General features: G+C 38.3%; 1 protein-coding gene across 1 annotated transcript in view; it reads right to left on the bottom strand.

Annotated features, from left to right (window-relative positions):
• The window catches only part of LOC111347678 (uncharacterized), a 724,620-nt gene that overhangs the window by 216,036 nt on the left and 481,072 nt on the right, over positions 1 to 27,512 (bottom strand). The gene's annotated exons all lie outside the window — the stretch shown is intronic.

Here is a 27,512-nt window from a genome sequence, read left to right on the forward strand (position 1 = left end):
CAACCACTTCCGAGAAGAAGACTATTCAGTCATTTTTTTCTGCTCCGACTGGCGAGACCATGCAGCGAAGGTTGGAAAAGGTGGAGTTGGAATTTGCGTCTTTCCGACTGTTCACGCGTGGAATGTTGATGAGACGAAATCAGCTGAAAGCGAGCGAAGTAAGAGAAAGGTGAGAAAAATTTAACAGATCAGGCTTTAGCGAAGGTTTCATCTCGTTGTGAACGTATCGCTTTATATAACTTACTTGCTGTTTGTGAAACTTTTGATATGCCTGGCCTCCTCTGGTTCAGTTTGATCGGGGTCTTCTCCATTGCTCGAGTTTGGTGAGCCTTCCACTTTCAAAGTGTATTCTGCCTCTGACTCTGTCTCCCAGGCTTCAGAATTCTCAGAATCCGAGCTTAAGTTAGAAGCAACATCGCTTGATGCCATTTTCCAAGAACAGGTTATTCAAAAGCTAAATAAAGCTCTGTTTTTTTTTTCCACCAAATATAACGCGACAATATTGACTGAGATTGGATCAGAGGGCCACTGGCGATGGTCTGGAATGACGTCACTAGCCCCAGTCTCTGGTTCACTCTGGCGCTCGAAAAATAAACCCGAATTTGAAAAATCGTCAAAAATTGCGGCTTTAACCAAACACAATTTTTTTTCGGCCTTTTTCTCAGTGCAATAGAGAGATTTAATATGGCCAAAATAGCTTTTGGGGGCTATAGGTAATTTAAGTATTGTCTCGGCAGTTAAATAACACGTGATACCACCCAGGTGCCATGTGAGTGTGCAGAATTCAATATTCATCTCAAGCTAGTTATAGAGTCAGTTTTTCGAAAATACACAGAAAAAATTAAATGACCATTGAAAGTAGTCAGCATCTTTATGTTTCTTCTGTGGAGCTGTGAATGTTAAGTAAAGTCGCTTTTAATCTTTCTTAATCACGCTTTAAGTGCCAGCATGTCTCTTTTGCCTACCTAAATATCAACTCGATCGCCTTCAGAAAGTCCAGAACGCAGCAGCTAGAGTTTTTTTTCAATTGTCTAAGTTCAACCACTTAACGCCTGCTCTTGTTGACCTACACTGGCTCCCTTTAGAGTTCCGAGTCCAGTTCAAACTGCTTCTAATTGTCTATAAGTCCTCACATAACCATGCTCCAGATTATATTAACGAACTTCTGTCTCTGAAAACCGGATCCAACTGTTCTCTTCTTTCGTCCTCACAGTTTCTTCTTTCAGTTCCCAGAGTCAACTACTCTAAATTTGGAAATCGCGCTTTCACCCACGCTGCACCAGTTCTATGGAACTCTTTACCACTGACTATTAGCTCTAGTACCATTATTTCTGTGTTTAAAAAAAGACTAAGACTTTTCTTTTTAAAAAGGCTTTTAATTTGTGAATTTTGGTCTATTTGATATATATTTTTATTGTACAGCGCTTTTCAATATTGACCAATAGTTTAAGCGCTCTATAAATATATTATTATTATTATTGTTACTATTATTATTAACGCGACAGAAGCGGTTTATGAACTTAAAAACCTTCCGAAACATTTGTTAACAAAAACATCGCTTCTTATACTTGAAGAGATGATCTGTTTAGTTTATACTACATATCCAAAAATACATTTCAGCGTCTTCTTAAAACTTAAACTTAGTAAAAGAGAAAGTATGTTAGGTTTGGTGACTTATATATAACTACCGAAAACGTAGATAACATTTGAAAATTATCTGGTAAGTTCATCCTTAGCGTGACCATTTTGTGTACGTGACCTAACCCCTGCTCACTTCTTCAAACTCCTATGAAGAATCTTTGGTGCCACACTGAAAATCCGCAAGAGAAAGTGCACTGGAAACATAACTGAGAATTTCCCTGGGGAAAGCAGTTTGAGATGGGCTGCAAGTGGTGAAATTTAACAGCTGTCAAAACACAGTTGCATATAGTTTTAGAAAAGCCAACTTAAACATGACCGAACGTCAAATGACTAGCACCTTACGGCACTGTTAAAGCAAGTAAATACCCGTTTTAGTGTAAAAAAAATGTGGCCTTGGTCGACACCGTGCAACATGTGCAAGTCAACTAACATGTAATAATCCCACTATATTAACCTAAGCGAGGGGACACTTGTTCGGGTCTCAAACACGTCTACTGAGAACTAAATCTAACCCCAATGATAAAAGGACCATTAGAACATGCCCAGTTACGGGGGAAATTTTAAAATCGCACAATTGTGTTCTTTTTGTCCATTTCTCGCTTTTTTTAGAGTTATATTAAGTTATCAATTTACTCCATTGGCTGCATGTCTTTTTAAATCTTATCTCGTACGTATATTTTGTATTTTTTGTTTTTTGTTCAATTACTGAGGCTCTTGTCCTAATTAACTTAAAATGACCAAAACAGAGACTCCTAAACCACGTAAAAGGCCAAAATGGCTGATTAAATCTTACTTATTTAAATAAAATATAATTGATTAGGCGATCTGTTCAGCAATTACAGCCCTAGGTATTGAAAACAGGCAAACGAGATAACCGATCAGAACTGATTAAGATAGGTTACTGGCGAGTCTGGCGTGTGCACGGGGAAACAGCTTCACCAAGCAAAGCAAGGTATGTATCAAATATTTCGAGTTTTTCCACAACCAAATTAAAATTGTTTAATCGTTCGATTCACATTCCAACATAACTGAGCGAGAATCATACAGAATGTGTAAAAAACAAAGCCTAGCTAGCTTGCGAAAGCATGTGCTCCGAGTCACGTGACTATGAATTGTCAATCATTTCTTACAGTATAGTGCTTTTCATCGAATGGCAGGTTCATAAACATTCAGCTCCAAGTTCTGGCAAATACTCTGCACCATGCCAAGCTTTAGCTTCTTCAACGTGTCGTTCTTCACTATGGTACAGATATCGAACTGATCGAACACTATTGGGTGCTGAAGAGAGATGGTTTCTAGGGCCAAATTCTCTGCCATCGTGAGGTTGATCTCCTCCTCGCTGGCCTGAACATCGCGATCATCCGGTAGTTGTTTCCAAACCTTGGCACCATCAGGTCCTTGGGCACGTCTCATCTCTCTTGCATCTACTTCCCCATCTAATTTTCTACCTGACGTTTGGCCAATATTGAGTTTGGCATAAAGGTATGCCTTTTGCTTCTCAATAAGCCTGTAGGCCTTCTTGGTTGACTTAAAATCTCAGTCTTATCACAGCAATCAGTTCGACGTTCACTTTCTGGAACTGGTTGCAGACTTGGTTTGGTTCCCAGACCTTTTTCCAATGCAGATTTATATGCGATCTTGGCCAGGTCTAGCAAAGATCTCTTCTCTAAAGACTTTGTGAATTTTTCTGAGGACAGGTGTTTCTCTAAGGCAGAATGCCTTAGAAGAACTCTCACGCACCCGTCTTGAGGGCAGGCAAATGCTGCTGCTTCATTATCAGCAGTCTCTTCATGCGTCTTAGAGACTTCAGATTTCTCTGTAGTCTCCGGCTCCGTCTGCGTGGGCTGTTTTTTGCTGAGCAATTTAAAACTACCTGTGGAAAATGTTGACCCCATCAAGCGATAACTACACTCTGAAAATAGAATGATGTTGTCGTCATCAAAAAATTACGTAAAGAGGACGTTGTTAACTTGCGATAATTTTTTTATGCGATTTTGCAAAGAAGATTTGGTACGAAAAAGACCATGCATGTAAAAATAAGTATTGCCATGTTAATTGTAAATTGCCTAAAGTGAGACTGGCTAACGGATCTGACCGACAGGAAAAAAAAAAGGAGAAACGGTAAGTGGGAAGGAAGCGATCAATTAACAAACACATGCTCGACAAGAGAAAGAAGAATCGATGGATGCACGATCAGACGGTCGGGTGAACACACCCACGAACACGGGTGTGGTCGAATATGGACCGGGGACTTGCGCACGGACAGGTGGCAAAGGAGATTGCAACATAACAAAAATATGCTACGTATATAAGAACGATCCTTCGCAGTAAAGCACTATTTGAGCAATAGTGGAAATCAGACCTGAAAAAAATTTCAGGCCTGTACGGGATTCGAACCACTGACCTCTGCGATACTAGTGCAGCGCTCTACCAATTGAGCTAACAATTAAGCAGGCCATCAAATTAATTAATTTGATGGCCTGCTCCCAGTTGGCTTGTTAGCTCAATTGGTAGAGCGCTGCACTAGTATCGCAGAGGTCAGTGGTTCGAATCCGGCACAGGCCTGAAATTTTTTTCAGGTCTGATTTCCACTATTGCTCAAATAGTGCTTTACTGCGAAGGATCGTTCTTATATACGTCTCATAACCGCAGTTCACTCATATGTTTCATATGTTTGTTGTTGTTAAAAATATGCTACTTGTCAACACTGTATGTAGCTCCCTAGCACTTACCGGAAGATTGCTTCTCTAATCCGATATCTCTCCCACTCCCGATTTCATAGGCACGCTAAGCTATAATGCTTTCGGGGTTTAACTTAAAATTGTTGAGCTTGCTCATACCGGGAATATTCCTTGCTTCATCAATGACGAAATCCTCCATGCTGTCAATTGTAACTACTCTCGCTCCTTCGATGCCTCTATGGGAAAGGAGAACTTCTTGGAACTGTCTTCCTGTCGTTGCCTTCGTTTATATAGACCCTTACGTGGCCTTTACTCGGTACCTTTACCTCCCTGCGGGTCAAAAAAGTGAATTCCTATAACCTGGACTCCAGTAGATTCTGCAATGGCTGGACACGCTAGGATCGAACATGATGAATGATAGCAACCGGCGTTGTCTTGGCAGAAATATGCCTTCCTTCCTTCCCCGTGTTCAGCTTTAGGGTCTTCAGAACATCCTGCATGATAGCTACAACCTCAGGACTTCCTTGACTGCAGGATTGGATTTCATGGGTAAATCCCTGCCATTCAAGAAGGCCAATTACGCGACGATAGATTTTTCCACAAATAATTCTCGGAAAGTTCTTTAAAAAAATATTAAGATAGTTTCCTCGACGGATTTTTATATTCTTCTTTCATCCAAGATTTTTAAAGCAGAAATAAAAGGACTTGAGGCGATTCTTTGTTTACCTGAACATGTTAAGCGTCACGACTTAGGTCACGCAGAGGTCATTATACAGCTTGATAAATTGCATGCGTTTTCTATGCCATGAATGCTGTGAATAATCCAAATAGCTTTATTTTTCTTCATTTTAGCACGAAGACTCTTGTGTGGATTTGATAAGAAGCAACTCAACACATCATTAATTTAGCGGCGTTTTAGGCAACACTATGATTGTTTTCGACATGTTCTGAAGTTTTTAAATCCCATCAGCCGTGTTAACATGCGTGAAGAGACAGGCTAGCACTTCAAACGTGATTAAGAAAGATTAAAAGATTAAAAACTACTTTGCTTTACATTCACAGCTTCACAAAGGAAACATAACGATGCTGACGCCGTTCAATGGTCATTTAGCTTTTTTCTGTGTATTTTCCACAAACACAATTAGCTTGAAATGAACATCGAATTCTGCACGCTTACATGGCGCTTGGGTGGCATCACGTTTATTTAACTACCGAGACGAGAATTAGTATCCAACGGCCAAACTTTCCAGGTGTATAGTTTGATAAATGAGCTCTCGTCTGATATGGTTTTAATGTCGAAATTTTTTAGGTACCAGGTGTCGTTTAAACTGGTCAAAGTTAGCCTTTATTTTGTTTCCCAAAAAGACGTGCAAAATACACCTTTATATATATAAACGGCGGTAAAACCCACACCAAAGAGAATTACCAAAAAATTTTTATATGCTTTTATCGTGCAGTGATATTGTAATTACTCTGCAAAGTTTGATGAGGAATGGACTTGTTTAGCGCTGCCAACATCTTTCTAAAGCTGCGTGATAATTTGACCCACGTTTAGGCAAGACAAAAACGGCTATTTTAGCGAATTTTCAAACTTTTTTCAATTTCAGCCGGAAAAAAAAAAACGCTGGAACTTTAAACTATTTTTTTCGAAACTAGATCACAGAAAGGGATGTGTTGGTAAAATAGAAAAAAATTTAATTTTTCGTCACTGATTTTCGATTCTCGAAATATTCTGGCGGCTGGCTCATTTAAACTGGGTTGTCACTATAGGTGTCACTAAGCTGTTATTTTGTTGTTGTTGTTGTTTTTTTTTTTTCTAATCTTTTTTAATCGTTCGTTCGTGCAAAGGAGAATAAACAGAAGACTGAAACACACCCTTGAACACTGAATTACATAGAATATTCTTGACTTGATAGCGAGACTATTTGAAGAAGAGAGGAAGGGTCTAACGGTAAATTTGACACTAGAATGTTCCCTCAAATTCCCTCACAAATTTTTCTTCGGTAATCCGTTTTTGCGAACGAATACAATGCATGTTCTAGAGGCAGTTTCTTAGTCTGTGTTTTAGTGCGGCTTTATTGGGACATGACCAATGATATACATGAAATATGCAATACAACCCATTCAAATGTCTGTTTTGAAGGTCAAATTTGACTTGTTTCTCTTACACCAATATCAATTAAACACTCCAAACTTACAGCCATTCCAGCTGGGTATTGTTACTGAAAATGCCTGATGGCAATTTCTTCAACTGGCTGTTGTCCAGCCACCAGCCGAAATTTAGTAAATGTAGTGTCAATTACATAGTATTTGACAACGAAGATCAGAAAATAAATATGCTTCAATCTACGTATGATGCACGATCCTCGCATTAGATAGCGCTATTTAAGCAATAGCGAAAATCAGACCTGAAAAAAATCAGGCCTGTACGGGATTCGAACCACTGACCTCTGCGATACTAGTGCAGCGCTCTTACCAATTGAGCTAACAAGCCAACTGGAAGCAGGCCATTAATTTGATTCGTAATAAACCCGTGAAAGTGACTAATCAGTACAATGGAATACATGAAGTTCATATATTTTGAACTGCGGTATTAGATACGTATGATGCACGATCCTCGCAGTAGATAGCGCTATTTAAGCAATAGCGAAAATCAGACCTGAAAAAAATCAGGCCTGTACGGGATTCATGTATTCCATTGTAATGCTTGAATCTATTCCTCATGTGCTGATACGAGGGCCTAAAATATCATACACTTCATTAAACCAATGTTGTCATTGATTTGATATCTACATTCTAGTCTGACATCTCAAGGCACCAGAGAGGATAAGAAGCTATAATCTGTGACAATATGAATTGAGATAGATTCGATTTTTTTAGCTCTGAAAGCAAATTGATTCATTATTGTTGTACTACACAAGGCTCGACATTACACACTGTCATGTATTGTAGTCCTCATAATAATGCAAGCAACACTTAGTAGGGGATAAAGGGTGAGTAAATTAACAGCAATGGTTTGGAGCGGGAAATATTGGAATAGTCATGTAAGACGTATATTGAAAATAGTTTGTTGAAGATTACCTAAAACCTGTTCTATCGTGCACGCACAGATTCATATGATAAAATCAGGCTTATTTCGCAAGGCAGAGGGAGAGAATAGAATTCGTCTCTCTGCTAAGGAATCAGCTGAAGCTTTTAAAATCAAAAGAAACCCGACATAGTTGTCTCGCATTCAAGCTGTATTAGACAAACTTTGCATATCTTATGATTACTGATGTTCGCTCCAAACGGTGGAAAAGAAAGATTATTTGCAAACGGACTTGTTTAGATCAGAATAGGCAGAAAGTTTGAAGGTCTTAAATAAGTCTGCTATCGTATTCTGTTCTATCCTTTTTGTTTTTTTCCACTATTGGTTTTGAACAATTTTCTTTAAATTTACACCCGAATCTTAACAAAATATTTCTGGTTCAATATTAAACACCTCTTTAATAGGTAGAATGTTTCCACCGCCCCATGCTAAATTAAAAAGTAAAAAGGCTTGGAAAACATCAAAATAACTTATAATAAAAGGAAACAAGGTAACCACGTTCTTGTTACACTGTAACTAAAGAGTAAGAAAAAATTCTTCTTAAGCTGTATTTTTTTGTCATCACTTTAAATATTTTTTATGGCAAGTAAGCAAATATTATTGCAAAAACTGTTCGCATTGTAACCAGAACAAAATATCCCTCGTGCTCTAACTGTTCTAATATGAAAGTTGTAACATTTGATGATATACTACTAGATATATACACTGTCTGTGCCATTTTCCCTGATTATATTTGCTTCGGCTGACTTTAAGTTGAGAAATGAAAATGTTTTTAAACAACATCTCTTATGTTAAAAATCATACTCTTCTCATGCGACTCTCAGATAGGTTTATTCAATTGAAATTGATTCTCTTTTTACCATAGTCACCTTATTTCTTGTAGAATTGAAAGACTTAAGTACTTCTTACGTATATATTTCGTCACAATATATCTGAAGCGTTATTGATTAGCGTAATTTATTTTCTATTGGTAGAGATATTGGACTACAGCCTCTTTTCCTTTCAACCTTCCGGCCATGCCCCCTACAAATTGCTTTGAATTCACAGCAGAAAGAAGATTATCATTCATTTCATGTCTCGTCCTGGTAACCCGTAAGGCTTTCTACCGCGAAAAGGACGCTAGGGAGTTCACGCCGGCAGAATCAAGCGGAAGTGGACGAGTTTCCTCCCCCCTAAGATGGAAGAAATAAGCCTCCAGTGGCTGCGCAACTTTCCATCCCACCTCCTTCCTCCCACCCTAAAACTCGAAGGGTAACTAGGCTAAGAACCTGTGGACTGGGTTGATATACTTATATCATAACGATTGTCTGATTGACGACTACGAAGTGTGGCCTTATATATCAGTATTCTATTTTAAACAATAGTATATATATTTTTTTAACTTTGGTGAATATGTCTGATCATTTCAGTGTAATAACTGTTACAACTATCAACTATCTCTTTAACACTTTCGTTTTCCTTGTGCATTGCCCTTTTACATTGCCTGTAGGATTAAAATTAGGAGGAATAGGCTTTGTTTTTGACTCACAGGTACTGCATTGTCCTTTTACATTGCCTGCAGGATTAAAATAAGTAGGAACAGGCTTCATTTTTGACTTACAGGACCAGTAGCTTGGTATTGTTCAGGAATATCTCTTTTGGTAAGTCCTCCAACTGGTTGTTGTTCAAGTGCCTGTCAACAAATGATGGCAGTTAGTTTGTGTAACGAGCGTTCAGCTGCATTGCTGATATAAATGCATTATCGTTATCATCAATACCTTCAAGTTGTGAAAAATGTATTGGGTAAGAAGGAAAGCTACTGATACTGCAAGAGATTCATATTGTGAGCCAAACGTGTCCACTGCAATATTACATTTCGTTGATCCCGCGGAGCCCATATATCAGACATCCATCCATGTAACATGTATTAGCCATTGGCCAATCCTATTTTTGAGAATCCACAGGGCGTTCGTGCTTTCTTTGGTGACATTTCCTTTACCATTAAGAAATGAACTGAGAACACAGTCGTTTTTTCAAGGAGTATTTGAAACAATGTATCAATTTTTCGTAATAAGGTGCTGCGCAGTAATGCAGAATTAAAAGCCTAACTTTGTAGAAAGGAACCTTTTTCTTTGCCATTATGAAATGTAAGGAGAGATAATTTTTTCACGATTTTTGTAATTTTTGCAATTAATTTACAAATGTCATTATGGGCCAGCCAAAGACCAGCGCGTGGTAACGATGACCCAAACCAGATAAGGTAGAACCTATGAAAACATCACAGTGTCGGTGTGTTGATAATATATTTTTGTTTTGACATTTCGTTTACGCCAATTTGTTAACCCTTAAAGTAGAACTTTAAGAGATTTTCAGGGTTTTCATTTAAGCCGAATGATCTGGTTACTTTACTAATTGCTTTTTGGTTTCTTGATAGTTTGGTTAGATTGACTTCTCCTTGTTTAGTTAGCTAGTGCTTTTTAGATAAAAAAAAAATTATAATAAGAGTTTTAGTCCAGGATAAGACACCGTGTACTCATGATCCTTTTTGGAATAAAAGACAAGTCTAGATCGTAATTCTCGATAAAGCTAGTAATCACAATCCGCGAGCAACAGTAAGCAACAACTTGTAATACACTCAGGACCTAAGGATTTGCATGCATATATATCGCACATATTTCATTTACTCTAGGATATGCATTTTTTTTTTTTTTTTTTGGTTAAGAGTAAGTGTGTAACGGACGTGAGCAAACGCTTTTCAATTTAACCGCGGTGTACTACACTATGTTCGCCCAATACTTTAGTAATTTCTTCAAGTATAGATTCCAGTTCTCCGCTTTGATATAAGAACGCTCCAAAGAATAGGATAAAAAAGAAAGAGAGAAAGATTCTTTGTTCGACGGTCTATCGCATATGTGTATATCAACCCAGGGATCGAGATTCAATTCTAGCTTGATAAAAAAAATTTGCAGCAAAAATAATTTTTTTTTTTTAACTTTTGTATGATATTTCCTTGATATATCAATCCGGAAAGTACTGAAACTACAGTGAATTTTATTTCAGGGCTACATGTATCTAGAATATAAATTTTCCTTTGGTCGAAGGGCACATTTATGCAAGTGTATTTTGTTATATTTCCTGACGAGAATTTATTACACATTCTAATAATGAGCAATTATTTGTAATTTGACCAGGTAGATAAAGAGGTCATGTGCAAGAGTGTTCACCTCAAGTTTGCAGATTTAAGATAGCACATACGGTTACGATAATTTCTACCCTTGAAATATGAACCCAGCTGCTGGCGATACAACTGGGGGTGAGCACATTGGAATAATCCCGCGAAGAAGCTCTTACCGTTCAGAACTTATCGCCGATCTTGTAGATCGAGTCTTTGACAAGTTAATAAGCAATATTTATACTAAACTTGGTGCCTTTAAGAGCAGTATTCATTTCCAAAGTATCATTTTCCGATAAGGATATCGTATCCTTTCCGCTTATCTGTGGATATTGCCTTATGTTTTCCTAAGGATTTATGATCGCTTGACCCGTAATTGATTTAGGTAAACTTTATTACTTTGCATCTTCATAGACAACCAAGTTCTGTGGAATCCTATCGTCTTTGTAGTACAAATGGAAATATTTTACCGAGTTTTTCTTTGGGTGACAAATTGTATGAAACTGTTGTACTTAAGAGGTGGGGAGGGGGGGGGTGGGGAGACGATGTTAACTTTGACAATTTACGATGAATCGTTCTCGATTTTGATGGTTGATTGTTTAATTCTAGGTCCTTGACAGTTGACTTTTAGTAGGAAGATATCAAAACTTTCTGTTTTTTAACATAATTAGTTTCTCCAGCGATTTTCAGATCAAGCATTTTTATGGAGAAATTCATTGAGGCTTAAGTCGAAGACCTTTGACAATTGTTAGATCCAAATAATATCTTAATTCCCGAAAGCATAGTCACAGAATCAGGTGACGAAAGAGATTAAAAAGCTGGGGAGGATTACCGTACGTGAACACAGGCTCGCGCCTGCACTCTCCTGCTCAAAAATTAATGGGAAATTATTGGGAGGGTTGAAAAATAAAGTAACCCCGTTCTGGCTCGCTGGTTTGTCGGACGATAATGACCATGGCTGAGAGATTATCCTAAAAATTTTATATTTGCCCTCGAAACTTTGCTTCTCGGCTAAATATTCATTTTTCGGACAATCTCTCAGCCGCGGACATTATCAGCCGACATACCAGCCGCCGGCCAGAAGAGGTTTATTGACTTAATAGCACAGGGATTTTTAAAATGAAGAATTGAATGAGGGACGGTGAACGGTGTACAATTATGATAAATTCTGGAAAGAAAATGCATAAATGTTTCATATTACTCGCACCGTGCATTCTCATACTATCCCGGTATCTATTTTATTCGTGAGCTTTTGCGCTTAAAAGACATTGGTGTCAAAAAAAGAAAAAAGATTGGAATAGTTTTCAGAATCTGCACCCGGAAATATTGTAATCGTTGCAGATATAAAGTAGTAAAAGTCATTTTTGAGCATGTAAAGATGAAATAAACAATTAAAAAATCGAGTTTCCAGATTGGATTTGAACCGACGACCCTCCGTGATCTAGTCGGATGCTCTAACCAATGAGCTACAGGAGACTCTATGGTGAGCAAGGGTCAATTAGTGGGTATGGTTGGGTTTCAGGTGACGTCACAAGCTTTGCTGAAGTTAGTGTCCGCCATGTTGGTGTCCCTCGGGTGTCAAATTTATCAATAATTATTCGATTTCTATAGTGAAGCCCTCTCTCTTATCGCCGTATTATTTCGCCAACTACATGAATATCCAGGAAGAAAAAGGCGATAAAAGTATCTGGCATTCATCTTAAGGTATCCCAGTGCTCTCTGAGTATGCCAGAAGGAAAGATGTTTTCAGAAGATCTCGGTCATTGGGGTTGACCCTGCAAGCATACCAGCCGAGAAGTTCAGTCCAAAATGCTTGCCTCCTGTGCAAGCGTCGGACTTGCTGAGTTACCTCGTTCTTGAGACCAGCTCCTACATCAAGAAGCAGTTCAAAGCGTTCAAGAGTCTAGAGGCGTTTAATCAAATGGTGTCGGGATTTGTAACCTCAGTTGTAGGCAAAGTAATCGCCGGCAAGTATGCCGCGAGAGCACGAGTTTGGCATTCACAGCATATGAATGATCCTTTAGTGAACATTTGGGTCATTTCCGAAAACGATGGGACTATTTTGCCAGCCCATTGCTTGGGATGCAAAGCTGGACTGGCTGAGTCATGCTCACATATCGCGAGTGTTTTATTTATGTTAGAGGCAACTACTAGAATTCATGGCAAGGTCGCTGGGTGTCACGAAAACTCCTACACCGAAAACTCAGGTCCCTCGAAGTGTTCTCCAAGCTTCCGAAGTGCTCCATAATTCGATAGTGCATAGCATGAGGCATGAATCATTTTTTTTCATAATATAACCGGTGGAATAATGCAACAAATCCGTCGCGTAAGACGGACAACAGTATCAAGAGTGATTCTTCAGTGAGGCGAATCGTGACGGCGCTGATGCCGAGTCTTCTTTCGCGTTGTTCTTCTTTTTCTGCCTCATTTAAGAACTCTAGCCCAAGGGTCGCAAAATTGTCTTCGTTTTGGGACTGGTGGGCCGAGTCTCTGTTTGTATCCATTATTATCGCGAAATATTTAAGAATTTTAACAGAGCGACAACAAGGATCTGTGCGACGAAGTACAAAAAGGTAAACAAACGTCCCTTTCGGCTCGTCAAAATCACGCCACATTTTAATAATTTGGTGTTTGAGCGAGCGCATTTGATCCCGTTAACTGTGAATGAAAAGTTCAAGATTAACGGGAAAAATGGAGGAAATCTAAGGTAAATGAAATCTTGTGTCACTCTAAAATGTTTTAATACTCAACCATCGGACGATTTTGCGAAACGTGCAACTTACGGCCTGGCTTTTGCTGCTTCAGTTGGATGAAGACCCAAAAGGTCAAAATACACGCGGGATTACCAGGAGTGATCATGAGTCGTGTTTATCTCTTGAATTCTCGAGGAGTCTGAGTTTTCGGGGTCTGAGGTCTGAGGTCTGAGTTTTCGGGGTGTGAGTTTTCGTGACACCCCAAGCTTACTTGCACTCAGGTAAAATGCTCATGGATTTTGCCGACATAGGTCAAGGAAGTGCCGTATGCGAGGGCTAAAGACATCGATTTCTCATCGGCTAAGAAGCTCAAAGAAAAGCTCGACCAAAAAGTCGAGGATCTACAACAGCCGCAAGCCTCGAACAGTACAACAACTTCTAGTTCCTCCTGTTCTTCCCCTTGATTTGTGATGATCTTAGGTATAGCGCATTAGATCATATATATAATGAGTTTTGCGCTATAGAAATAATAACATTATTAAATTATTATACGAGAAAATCCTTTGTCTTTATGCTTTCCACTTTTGCTCGAACAGCCAGCAATAATGCATAAAACCATCCCTTCTTTCTCACATGAACTCTTCGTTAGATACGGTTTGTTTACGCTCGAGGGACACCAAGATGGCGGATAGTAACCGTTGCTAAGGTATTGGTCACGTGGGTGAGACCCAAGGATTGACTGGAACCGCACCACGCGGCTACACAGCCAAACATCAGCTAGCGCATAGAAGCTCACTAACAGCATCACGCTGTCACATTAAAGCATCACATGCATTAAAGCATCACAGGCAGCCAACCAGCCTCCAAAGTTAGCATGTAAAGATGAAATAAAGTCATTTTTGTACAATTAATTAGTTAATTAATTAATCATATAAATACTATGCCCGGTTGATATGTAAATTCCTCCCGTTACTATCTTAAAGGTCACGTGATGACGCGTTCACGGCTTGAGCAGATTTAAACAGGAGGGCGCGCTATAAATAGGTTGGCTCCGCCCCTTGATTTAAGCTAAAATGAAAGAGTCATCCAATATTGCGACCAACGGTCTGACCATAAGTGAAACCGTGTGCATGGAAGACGTTGTAAAAGTATTATTTTTGGTCAACAATTAAAAGATATTTAGTCGTGTTGACTCTCATTCCCATAATTTAGCTTCTATGCATTTTATTTGGTACCAACATATCGTTAGGCCGTTCAAAGTGCGATCTACGATCGACTATGCAGTCATACAGTTGTCTTTTCAAAATTCGCGCTGTGTAACTTTGGCTTACATCCCCAAGCCCCTTATACACATCGGTTAACAGAGCCTTCAGATTATTCCCATTGCAACTAGCGGCGTCATAAATACTGCATGAGCAATATTATCGCTGATAATGCCTCTAAGTAAGTGCGGTTAGCAGCCAGAATTTCAGAACTCTAGTGGTTGTTCGGCAACACTCTTAGCTGTCGCTGCTCGAAGGATATTTATTGTGAATTTTGTGCGTTATGGCTGACGGAAATAACCCATCTATGCCCAAGAAAAAGCGTCCAACAGATCGAGGTCTTCAGCAGTTCTCTTTCAACAGAGAGCTTCCTAAAGAGAGCAGACTTCCTGGCATCAAAGACCGCGTGAAAATGGCAATAGGCGCGCTAAATCTAACAAAAGCGAACTCAAATACACAGAATGCGGATCTGATGGAGGCTCTTCTGTTGGTTTTTGAGGAGAAATTGGAGAGGAAAGGACTGACATCGAGCCAACTGAGCTTATCATCAACTGGAAGCACAGCTAGTCCGGACCCATCTCTTGTTTCTACACCATCTACCACACGGTTTTCTTTTCCTTTAGCGTCTTCCACTCCATCTTCGTGTATTTCTTTACCTTTCACTGATGCTGTTTCTCCAATTTCCCCTCCACATGCAGACCATAAACCACAAAGAATGCAGATCACTACGCCTTCAGCAGAGAACGACCCCATAATTATCTCTGCAGCGGGGGAGCTCTGCGAACTCTGTATTCGTTTTTTTTTTTTTTTTTGTAACTTTCTCTCTCCACAGCATGCTGTTACTATGGAAAACTCATTGATTGCCATTTAAAAATCTTTAGTCGACAAAGTCACGTTGTGCCCGTAACAGTTTCACGTTTACTGGAGATTCATTCAGGTGGCTCTCCTCCTCTATCATGGCAGGATCTCCACCAAAGTACTATGTAAATTTGAGGTAAGTACCTTTTCGTTTCCAGCTGGAAATGTTCTGAAATTCGCTCTCTCTGTATTCTTGAGTTTTGTTGTAACTGGTCACTTATCTGCCTCTGTTTTTCATAGATTGGCAATGCACTTTCTCTAATGCTCCTATGTTGTATTTCTTCAAGCAAGCAAATGGCTGTCAACAACAGTTTACAGGAAGTTAAATGATGATCTCTCCATGCACCAAAATTCTTCAAATGGACTGAGCAGTTTTTTATATGGTTTCTTTTTTACCTGAATTCTAAACTACCTCTTTTTTTAATTACTTCAACAGTCTTAAGAAACCATTGTTATGCAACCATTGTGAATAGGGTTTGTAATGAGTCAATGTCTGCTGTCCAGGAAGAAGTGAAAAACACCCCTGGTTCTGTTGTAATTGGAGAGGTACAAGTTGATTTCGATTTTATTTTGTCTTTGGCGACATACTTATACACCAGTCTTAGAGTATGGGAGGTGCATGCTTGAGTTTTGTTCAAATGTTCCTTTTTGCAAGCCAGCATCTCTGCAAGCAGTCAATTTGATGCATGGGATCTAGTAGACTTCTGCAAAGTTCTGCTGACTAGCACATCTAAGCATACAATATCTGATATCAAATTGTAAACCCTGAGAGGTTTATGGGTGCAGAAATGTGTTCAATGTTATGTTTTGATATCTACCATTTCTTCCTGTAGTGTGTTATTACAGATGCAAGGAATGATTCGAGTAGATCAGCAGCACATACGACGGTGTCGGCCCTTTCTTTCTGGTAAGATGCTTTGTATGATATGTTGAACCTTGATACACTCAATGCTATTCCCAAAACTATTTTTATTTTTACTGATTCTGTTTAGGACCAAAAAAGTTTTAGGAGTTGTAAACTGGAGTAGGGCTAGTGAAACTTCAACAGCGAGCCATGAAGTCCCTATGACAAAAGAGCTGCTGACTTTTCTAACTGAGACCCAAGGTATGAACATTTGCATCCTCAATAATATGCTACCATTGATGTAATATGAGTATGGAGGACAGAAAAATCCTTTATAGTGTGACTAAAGTAATTCTTTTGTTTTTTTTTTTGTCTATTTATTTCTCATTTGTACTTCTGCAGGAAGAACAGTCCACTCAGTGAGGAAGAATCTCAGGCTAATCTGCTGATTGTTGCTGACCATTATCAGGTGATTTGAATGACTCTTTTTTGAGAGAATGCGTAGTAGTCAGAATGTACAAAGAGTTTTTCTTAGGTTACTCCTTCAAAAGAACAATTTCACGAAACCAAAATTATTAATTATTAATTTTTGTTGTTATGAACACATTGTGTTATGTAATTCCAACAAGACATAGCATAATTCATGAACTTGAAGATTACACAATTTTCTGTAAAAATAGAAAACCAGAAGCATTATACTTACTATTATTAATACTGATCTATTAATTTGTTTTTCTATAATTTTCTTTATTTATGACTCAGGGAAACCGTGTCAATTGCCATTCAGAGTCACGGTGCAAGTAGAATGGCTACCAATGAGCAAAAGGTTTTAATGAAACCTAAAGCTGTAGCTGCATATAGGAAAGCCATTCTGGGCACCTCAATATATAGACATGCATATGATTACATGCGGGTAATTAATTGGCACATGCTACTGTATGTGTTTGTTTCTTTGTATGAAAAAGTTTGCCTTTTCCAAATTAGCGACGTTGCAGTTAAGGCCTTGAAAGAGTTGCAAAAAACTCAAATTCCAGTTACAGTAAAAGCCACTCAAAATCTGTTACCTTCTGCAGTGTAGGGAAACCTACTGGATTGATTCTCTCCATTCAGTGATGCTCATTTCTGCTGCTAAGCGGATCCATTATGGGGATGACACCTCAAACATGCACATGGAACTAGCCATTCTTGATTGCGTAAAAGACTTATGCTGTTGCTAATTCTGCACAATTGCTTTGGCACTTTTTGAATGCTATGCTTACTCTTTCTTATTGACTTATTTCTCTTGCAGAATGAAAATGTGAATAGAGAAGTATTGTCTATGCAGATTTACCACCTTGCCCGGAATCCGAAGCGTCTGGCAGAGATCAGGGTGCTTACTGCAAAAACATTCAAATTCAGGGAAACCATCTGGTCTACCTTTTTTTAATCTAAATAACTGATGTCCATTCTGCTTACCAGTGATTCTGACTTCTCGCGATAACTTTAAATGGGAGCTCAAATGTCTTGTAAAGGATGTGAGGAAACCAGGGAAGAATAATTACAGCAACTGCGGGTACTTAGTAGTGAAGCATTCATGAGTATTAGGTATTACTCAGGGACTTTCCATGCAGTTTTATTGATGTTTCCACCTCTTAATTTTCTTTTTACTGTATATATTTCATGAACTTATTCAATTGTTATTTATAATTTTTCTCCTTGACGTGGGCATTTGTATGAGAATTTCCTTATTACCTTTTATGCCCCATGTAAGGAATGCCTGGAGGGTTAAGAAACCTTGACCTCACATATTTTATAACACATCTGGGCATCTTTTCCGGCACTGTATTTACTTGGTCCCCAAGTTCCACTTTTCTGTCCCGGTAAGTCGGGTCTTTCCAGGGTCTTTCCAGGGTCTTTCCAGGGTCTTTCCAGGGTCTTTCCAACCCGTTTTTTTAACTGACTTGCATTTTAGAGGCAGGGTTTCTGCTCTAATGTATTTATGGAATTTTGTACATAAAGGTTTGACCACTAAACCGTTTAGATGCTAGCAACAGTACGAATATTCTCCATACTGTTCTCAATACATTTTTCAAGGTGCCGACAAGGAGAATTTGTTTAACAATCAAGAGCTTCTTTAGTTAGTAATTATTTCCTGTCTTGTGACTTTGTTTAATTTGGGAAATATTTTAAGGAGAAATTAAGTGCTGGTCACTGTTAGGGGTCAAAGGGTTAATAACTAATGACTGAGCAGTTTGCTTGTTATGTTGACACGATGCATTTATTTTAGTAATGGATTTCTCTTAAATAAAAGCTACAAAAGGTAGCAGCTTGATAGTTTTAAGAGCAGGATGAAGTCTTCATAGATAAATGAAATTTGTATTTAAAAGGAGTATATATCTCTATACTGATAGGATAATTGCATAGATGAATCAGACATATTGTTGGTCAAATAATTAGCAAGCTTTTAGCTGTTATGTTTAGGTAAAACCATACTTCTATTTATTTACTCCAGTGTATTTCTCTCTACAAGATATAAAGGTTAGATTTTAAAATATATACTTGTATTAATAAACATGTTTCCTTCAGAAAACTGTTTCAGATTACATTCAGGGTTGTCATTCTTTTGCTATATGAAAGTTTCGTGACAAGGTCTTACCAAACATTAGCAAGTCTTGCTGTTACCTAATTAACTGTCAAGCTAGATCGTATTCAAATTCAAAAGCTTTTGTAAATTTGAGTCTTTTCCAAATCCTTCTCGATCATAGCGCAGCACGTAAAATGAGGTTGTTACCCTTTCATGTTATACTGAGTAAATAATTTGAAGCGGCGTAGTTTGCGTCACAACAATAATTGACTCGCCGCTGTAACTTTGAAGCACGCGACCATCCTAAGGAAATTTCTCAAAGTGCCGCCTCTTGAGAAAATTCTCTCCCTTAAATCTCGCCGGAGACCAAATATCTCTGTTGTGTCGAGCCTTTGGAAACTTAGCGTGATTTTCTCACCATTCTTGGTCTCTCATCCCATAGTTGGGTTTATTTTCTGCAAAACGAAACCTCCTTACGTATTGTTTCTCTGCAGAAATCTTCATCTTGGTATTCCAAAACCGGTCTCCTCTCTCTGTTTCATCCTCCAAGCCTAAATGCCTTAAACATAGTTTGTTTGATGTGTTCGCGCTGTCATTTATTGCCTCCACTTTTGAAGAAGCCTTTACTGTTCGTGCCAACTGCCGCTGACGATTTCTACGCCAGCGGGCATCAGAGTTGCGAGAGTAATACCCTAGGCAACTGACCATCATTTGCTTGGGTGCTGGGAATTCATCTACAATGACTGATCTGCGCTCCAATATTTATGATTTCCATGCCCCATATCCTGAGCCACCTCTGCCGGATCTCCTATGATTCACTGTGTTCTCCTTTTTTAAATTTGTCTTCTAAGAAGGCCTTCTGCTTAGCACTAAAATGGTAAGCCTTTCTCGAACATCGCAGTGCCCAGCTCTGCAGCAACGCCTGAATTCTATACTCTGCAATTTCAGAAGTGGCAATATAGGTCTGTGCAGTAGATCCTTCTTAATGCTTTTCAAAGGCATCTTTGCCTTGTCGAGAAGCGAGTGCCTTTCCTCTGTAAATATGCACTTGCCGTACTGTAAACGCTGCAACACTTTGCAGTGTTGCTGAAAAGTACTCACGCATCCTTCAACTTAAAAGGAAAAAAAGATCGTCGTGTTTGTTGGCAATGGATGCAACTTCTTTTCTTAAACCATGTCTTCTCTCTTTTCTTGAAGAGGAGACTGCTTTTTGTCAAACAAAAGGATGTCTTAGAATTATCCAAAAGAAAAATAACTGTCAGGAAAGACTGAATCCCACTCTGAACCCATCAGTTTGTACAATAAAAAAAGAGAGGATAACAAGATGGCCAGAAAAAAATGACTACAAATAACGCGCGTGAGAAATTAACATTTGGTAAAAGTGAGCAAGAATTATAAGGAAAGAATGCCAGTCTTTGTGGTACCTGACGTTTGCTTTGCAATTGTGGCTCAGGACATGGGGGTCCGCATGTCGTGTAATCCGAGAGAAGCAGAAGGCAGTTCACGACAGCATTTCGTGAATCGAATGCGCAATCTATGTTTGGCGCTAATGCATGGTATGTACAAATTCACAATACTAAAATTACATTGTAAATATGGCAAACATATTGATTTTACGGTTCGTTACCAGTTTCAAATTGTATCCGTATCGTACAGGACGCTTTTGCACTTTGGCTTGTTTTGTTTGTAAAATAACCGCTAACATTTTGAATATCAGGTAACCTGACCAACAGAAACGACGAAAGTTGAACTAAATTAGCTTTCTATCGAGTGTAGAAACGATTTTTTGCCCCCAAACGGCCTGGTGTCTTTTCAACGCGCGAATTGTTGATTTTTCACCTCCAATTGCGTGACAAATGATGGCGTATTTTGACCCCCGTGTCAGTTTTATTTGGGGTCCTAAAATTTCGTAGTCTTGAGTAGCCCAAGAATTCTATTGGATTTTTGTGAGTAAGAAGCCTTGTTCCTCGCTGGATTAACTTGGTATAACCCCATGCCATGTACCAAGGTGCGATTTGATGAACTCAATTTAGCCATTTTTTTGTCTGCTTAAATGAGTGGAATAATGAAAAAAAACAAAAATTGCCCAAAAACTTAATTCGCGACGGAATTGGACAAATAACGCTTCAGACTGTTCGCAAATACGTGTTCTTTCCATTGAGAAAATCGTTAATCACATTTATCGTTTGGTTTATTCTCAAGCGACGTTCAAATTACTGGTTATCTAGTCCTAGTGAAGCTGACATGAGAGCCACAAAATCCATTTTACCGCTGTTCGCGTAAAACCAAAATGCAATGGAACTTAAAGTATTTCGTCTAAAAGAATTCATTCAGACGTATATTCGGCCAAAGCATGGGGATTTTCAATTGTTCATATTGCACATCTCCAAGCGCTATTTATGGAGGGCCGCTCTTAAGTAATTAAGTTTAATTTGATCTACGAAAAAACTCGGCCAAAGTCGCTCACCATGTAAAAGTTTGTTTAGAATGATGCTATTTTATTACTTTCTTTGTATTCATATCCGAAGTTATCACCCCAGATTTCTGAAAAAAACAGCTTCTTCCTGTTCAATGTTCTGTACTTTTCTCATCCACAAAATATATCTATCAGATTTTAAAAACAATTTTCGACTAAAATACTTGGAAAAAGGACGAAATGGAAACAACACACAAGACCCCTATTGCACCCTAATTTTAGCGCATCCCTTAATCCAGTTTGACAGAAATATAAACAACAGTAAATGATAAAAGTCAAGCACGGTTATAAGGAACCGGATGTCCTTTATAAAGGCCTTAGAGAATCCATTGGGATTCGTGAGTTATCTAATACTGTCCTGTACTTTGTAATAATGTGCAGAGAAAAGAGCTGAGGTGTTCACCACTGGTATTTTGTTACTTAATTGAGATAAAGAAACGTGGTTCAGAGACACTAGAATATGGGGTCTGGATTTAGGAAGGACAAGTACACGGGACTCGTACCTCCTTCAAAGTCTTAAACTATTTTTTCACATCAAAAAAATTTCTAAATTTCGCGTAGACCGTGATGATGTTTACAGTTATTGCACTGTAAGTTTAAATGACTGGCTCATTTAAACTGAATTGTCAGTATAGGTGTCACAAAGCTGTTTTTTGTTTTTTTGTTTGTTTGTTTTTTCATTCGTTCGTTCGTTCGTGCAAAGAAGAATAAACAGAAGAAGACTGAAACACAGCCTTAAACACTGAACTACATAGAACATTCTTGACTTGATAACGAGACTACTTAAAGAAGAGGAGAAGAGTCTAACAATTCCCTTACAAATTTTTCTTTGATAATCCATTTTTGCGAACGAATATTATGCATGTTTTAGGGGATGTCTCTTAGTCTCTATTTTAGTGCGGCTTTATTGGGACATAAGCAATGATATACATGAAATATGCAATATAACCCACGCATTCAAATGTCTGTTTTGAAGGTGGGATTTGACTTCTTCCTCTTACACCAATATTAAGAAAGACTGAATAGGGGAACTTACAGCCCTCTCAGCTGGGTATTGTTACAGAAAATGCCTGATGGTAGTTTCCTCAACTGGTTGTTGCGCAGCCACCTGCCAAAGTTTAGTCTATTTAGTATAAATTAAACAGTATTTGACAACAAAGGTCGGATAATAAATATGCTTAAATCTATTCCTCGTGTACTGATACGAGGGCCTAAAACATACACTTCATCAAACCAATGTTGTCACTGATTTGATATCTCCATTTTAGTCTACCATCTCAAGGCACCAGAGAGGATAACAAGCTATAACCTGTGACAATATGAATTGAGATAAATTGGATTTTTTTAGCTCTGAGAACAACTTGATTCTTACAAATGCTTTTTCACCCTCTTACTATTACCTATTGTTGTAATACACAAGGCTTGACATTACACGCTGTCATGTATTGTAGTCCTCATAATAATCAAAGCAACACTGAATAGGGGATAAGGGGTGAGTACATTAACAGCAATGTTTGGAGCGGGAAATATTGGATTAGTCATATAAAACGTATATTGGAAATAGTTTGTTGAAGATTACATAAAACAGGTTTTAATGTGCACGCACAGATTCATATGATACGATCAGGCTGATTTCGAAAGACAGGGAGGCCGGAATAAAATCTGTATCTCTGTTGAGAATCAGCTGAAGCTTTTAAAAATCAAAAGAAACCTGACATAGTTGTCTTGTATTCAAGCTGTATTAGACAAACTTTGCATATTTTATGGTTAGTGATGTTCATTCTTAAGGGTGGATAAGTAGGATTATTCGTACAAGGATTTGTCTAAATCGGAATAAGCTGAAAGTTTGAATGTTTTAGATAAGGCTGCTACCATATGCTATTCTATCCTATTCTTTCCGCTATTGGTTATAAAAATTTTTCTTAAACTTTTCACCTCAATCTTCACAAAATATTTCTGGTTCAATATTGAACACCTTTTTAATACGTTGAATGTTCCCACCGTCCCACGCAAAATTAAAACTTAGAAGTAAAAAGCTTAGAAAACTTCAAAATAACTTGTAACAAAAGGAAACAAGGTAACCAAGTTCTGGTTACACTGTAACTTAAGAGTCAGAAAAAAAATGTAATTCAGAAGCTTTCCTTTTTTATTTTCATTTTGTCAAGGAGCCTTTGAAATAGCGTAACAATTTTTCGTAATATGGTGCTGTGCAGTCATGCAAAATAGAAAGCTTAACCCTGTGGAAAGGAGGCTTTTTCTTTACCATTATGAAATGTAAGGAAATATATTTTTTCGCAGCTTTTGCAATTAATTTACAAATGTCTTTCATCTGTTTTCGATGATGATGTATGTCGCAAACGAATTTTTATGAGCTATTGCATGTTTTTAGAATTTCCTAGTTTTAAGTGTAGGTGCGGCTTTATAAAGATGTACAATCCACCCAGTTAAAAGAAGTGGCCCGGGTCATTTCGAGTCCAAAAATCGATTTCGTTAAAACTTTGCGCATGAATCTTTCCTACTTTAAAGTTAATCGAAACCTCATTGGCTTATCAAAACTGAATTGTGCATAATTGAATTTTTTTTCCGGGCGATATTCACTTAACCCCTAATGCGAAGGTCCATTTTTAAGAGTGGCTATTTAGGGTGATTGCTTTTACGGCTAACGGTTGATATTTTGACTAATTTATGGTTAACGAAATAATTTTTTTTTTCATTTTTAGCACCAGAACCATATTAATTCGCATAATTGAGTTGCAAAGCACGAAATAAGGACTCTAACCTTTCGATTTTTCTTTTGGAAATACGTAAGAAGGTTCTGTTTTTTTTCCTTTCCTTTTGCGTGAGCGTTGAAAATTGTAATGAGTTTATTACAGCCGATCTCAAGTCTCTACATCTTCGATGATTTCCTTGCTCTATTCTGCTACGTTATAATATTTTCAATAATTTGAATATTTTCCTAAATATCATCTCTCGAACCTTACTAAGGCGTAAATATTCACAAATGGTGATTACTCCCCTGACACACCACACCAAGAGATCATAAAACGAGGAAACTTATCCCCGCGACCCATGATGTATTTTAAATGTAGGAGGGCACATTTATGCAAGTGTATTTTCATATATTTCCTGAGGAAAATTTCTTACACATTCTAATAATGAGCAATTACAGTGGAACCCCTCAAAACCTAACGCCCTTGGGACCGGAGGAACTGTCCGGTTTAGAGGGGTGTCCGGTGTACTGAGGTTTTCCCATAGGGCAATTTTATCCAGCATAATGTATTTTCTGGCTGTAAGTACCAGTACATGGTACACGAGCACTAATAAAGCACATCAGTAAAGGAACGGACAACATGGATCACAAGGAAGCTTTGTAACGTCATTTTGTTTAATCTATCAAAAAAATTCAGTGATACACAGGGTACTATGATCGCCGCTTTTAATTCATTATTAGACTTCTTTCTTCCATAGTTAGTAGAAGGAGCTGCTTAGGAAGCGCGGCGAACTTCAAAGAAGTAACTCTTTGTTCAGATTTATGAGCTATGACGTTACACGACCGTGCACACTCGAAACAAACATGGCGTGACAAGATTTAGGCTGTATCATGTTCCTTGATTAAAAATGTGTTTTCAGACGCAAACTACGCTATATGTAAGTTCGATTCTCGCCAGTTGATCTCTCTACAATGCCTGGAGACAATGTTTCTGTCTTTAGATGTGGCTCGTGCCGTAGAAACAAAGGAATCGGCATCTGGAAACTACCCACTCCTCTCAATGATGACTTTCGAAAATGGAGTGAAGCTTGGCTAAACAAGCTGACGAAATATCGAGTCACTTATAAAGATTTTCAAAACCAAATTGATAATGATAAAGTATTTACATGTGAAAAGCATTTCAGGCCAGAAGACATTGAAATTTGTATTTGGCCTTGTTTTGCCTTAAGTTAATGTAGATGTCACCCACAATCATAGGCGCCTATACACTAAAAATAACTAGCTTGTTTTATCGATCGAAACATCAATACATTATCTTATAATTTATTATTATTCCTTTTGAAGTTGAATCTACAAAGTTGACAAGGAAAAACAAAGCTTGGGGCCCTACCATGCCAAAACATGCCTAAAAATATATTAGTAGCGAAGAGCCACTATGTGGAAGTATACTAATAAAGGTCATTATTATTATTATTATTATTATTATTATTATTATTATTATTATTTTATTATCATTTTTATTATTATTATTATCACAAATCTGAATTGTCTTCTCTTGTACAAATCTTGATGAATGACATCGATATAAAGCCACTGCATCCTAAACACAAACTTCTTCTGTACAGCCGCTATGTCCTATCGAAGTTGTCATGGCATTTCACGAAAGCAAATTTGTCCAAAACCTGGATAACGCAACATCTCGACTCTGTAGTGAATGGCTACATCCGAAAATGGCTTGATATTCCGATATCTGGAACACCGAGCAATGCTTTCCTTGAAAGCAATAAATTTGGTCTTAATATTTGTCGTCCCTCTATCCAATTTACTCAGTACCAGTGAGTTCTCCGAAATTCATCAAAAGAGTCCCCAAATGATTCCTTGAAAGCTCTCTGGAAATCGTCAAGCTGTCACACTAATATTCGTGCCAAAGTGGGAACACCCGTGGAAGAAAAGATAAAAGACGTCTCTCCTACATATTTCGATTTACAAGTACGGCAAACCAACTCATATGTAATAGCCGTACTTCGGCATGATCCCTTTCCGTCAGTCCGGCAGAGAAGGCAGTAAGCATTGGTGCATCGCCTCTGTTTGAAAGGGTCTGAGTTTTGGAGCATTGCTTTAAGGGTTTTGGCAGATTGCTCAACAACTTTGATCTTAAACTCTGTGGCTTTGATCTCTCTCATGTACCTGCGTTTAATCTGGGACCAGGCGTTGCTGGGACGAAAATCACTGTTTCATAACCACCCTTTCTAAACCAGTTGTCACGTCTCTTCCTTCTCTCTCGCGCCCGTTGGTGCGCCTTCCACCCCCGTGGCCTGTACAACGGCTTCTCACCATTCGCATCCAGTTCCACTAGTCGGTTGTAGGCAGCCAACGCAGACCGTACTACTTCTTTTCGGAACTTTTGATCGTAATCAGAATATTGAAGACGTAACATCATGTGGTTGACGTGAGCAACAACAACCTCCCAGGGTAAATCCCTGCTACAGTTGAGTAGAATCCTTAACACTTCCTGCGTAAGTATTGTTCTCTTGCAACTCCACGGTAAGGCCGATCTTGCATTTATCACAGATCTGGAGGCAAAATCTTTGTAGTAGAACTCATGTAACACAACCTGTATATCACGGTCTTGTTCATCATCACCTACACGCTTTTTCCTCTCCATCCAGACTTTTAAATCTAGTATGGGTAGTTTTCCATCCACATGTCGCGACGGGTAGTCGACCTCTAATCTTATAGAAGGGTGTATGCTGTTTCCAATCGACTGAAACAACTGCATGCTTCGATTATCTGGCTTGAGGTTTTGCTCTATTTGTGTAAAGTTCTCACCTCGGGTAAAACTTCCCACCTCAAATCTGATACCAGCCGCGGAAGCGTTCATAACCACATTTATGTCATCCACGTATCTCTTGTACACCCGTAACCCCACCCCACTTTCTTCCAGCCTCTTTACCATGTGTCTTTCCCACCAGATTTATGATTGCTTGACGCGTAATTGATTCAGGTAAACTTTATTACTTTGCGTCCTAATAGACAGCCAAGTTCTGTGGAATCCTATCGTCTTTGTAGTACAAATGTAAATATTTCACCAAGTTCCAAGTTCTTTGGGAGACAAAATGTATCCAAGAGTTTTAACTAAGGGGGGGAGGATGGGGGGACGAAGTTTACTTTGACAATTAATTATTTACGATGAATCGTTCTTGATTTTGATGGTTGAGGGCTTAATTCTAGGTCCTTGACGGTTGACTTCTATTAGGAAGATATCAAAACATTGTTTTTTAACATGAATATTTTGTGCAATGATTTTCAGATCTAGCCTTTCTCTGGAGAAATACATTGAAGCCTAGCTAATTCGAAGACCTTTGACAATTGTTAGATCCAAACGATATCTTAATTCCGGACAACATAATTACGGAATCAGATGACGAAAGAGATTACAAAGCTGCGGAGGATCAAAAAAAGAAAGAATATCGAAATAAATTGTGATAATAGCAATAATAATAATGATAATAATAATGATAATAATAATTTATATGAAAAACGGA

The sequence above is a fragment of the Stylophora pistillata genome, chromosome 2 (genome assembly GCF_964205215.1).
Source record: "Stylophora pistillata chromosome 2, jaStyPist1.2, whole genome shotgun sequence".
NCBI classification, from domain to species: Eukaryota; Metazoa; Cnidaria; class Anthozoa; order Scleractinia; family Pocilloporidae; genus Stylophora; species Stylophora pistillata.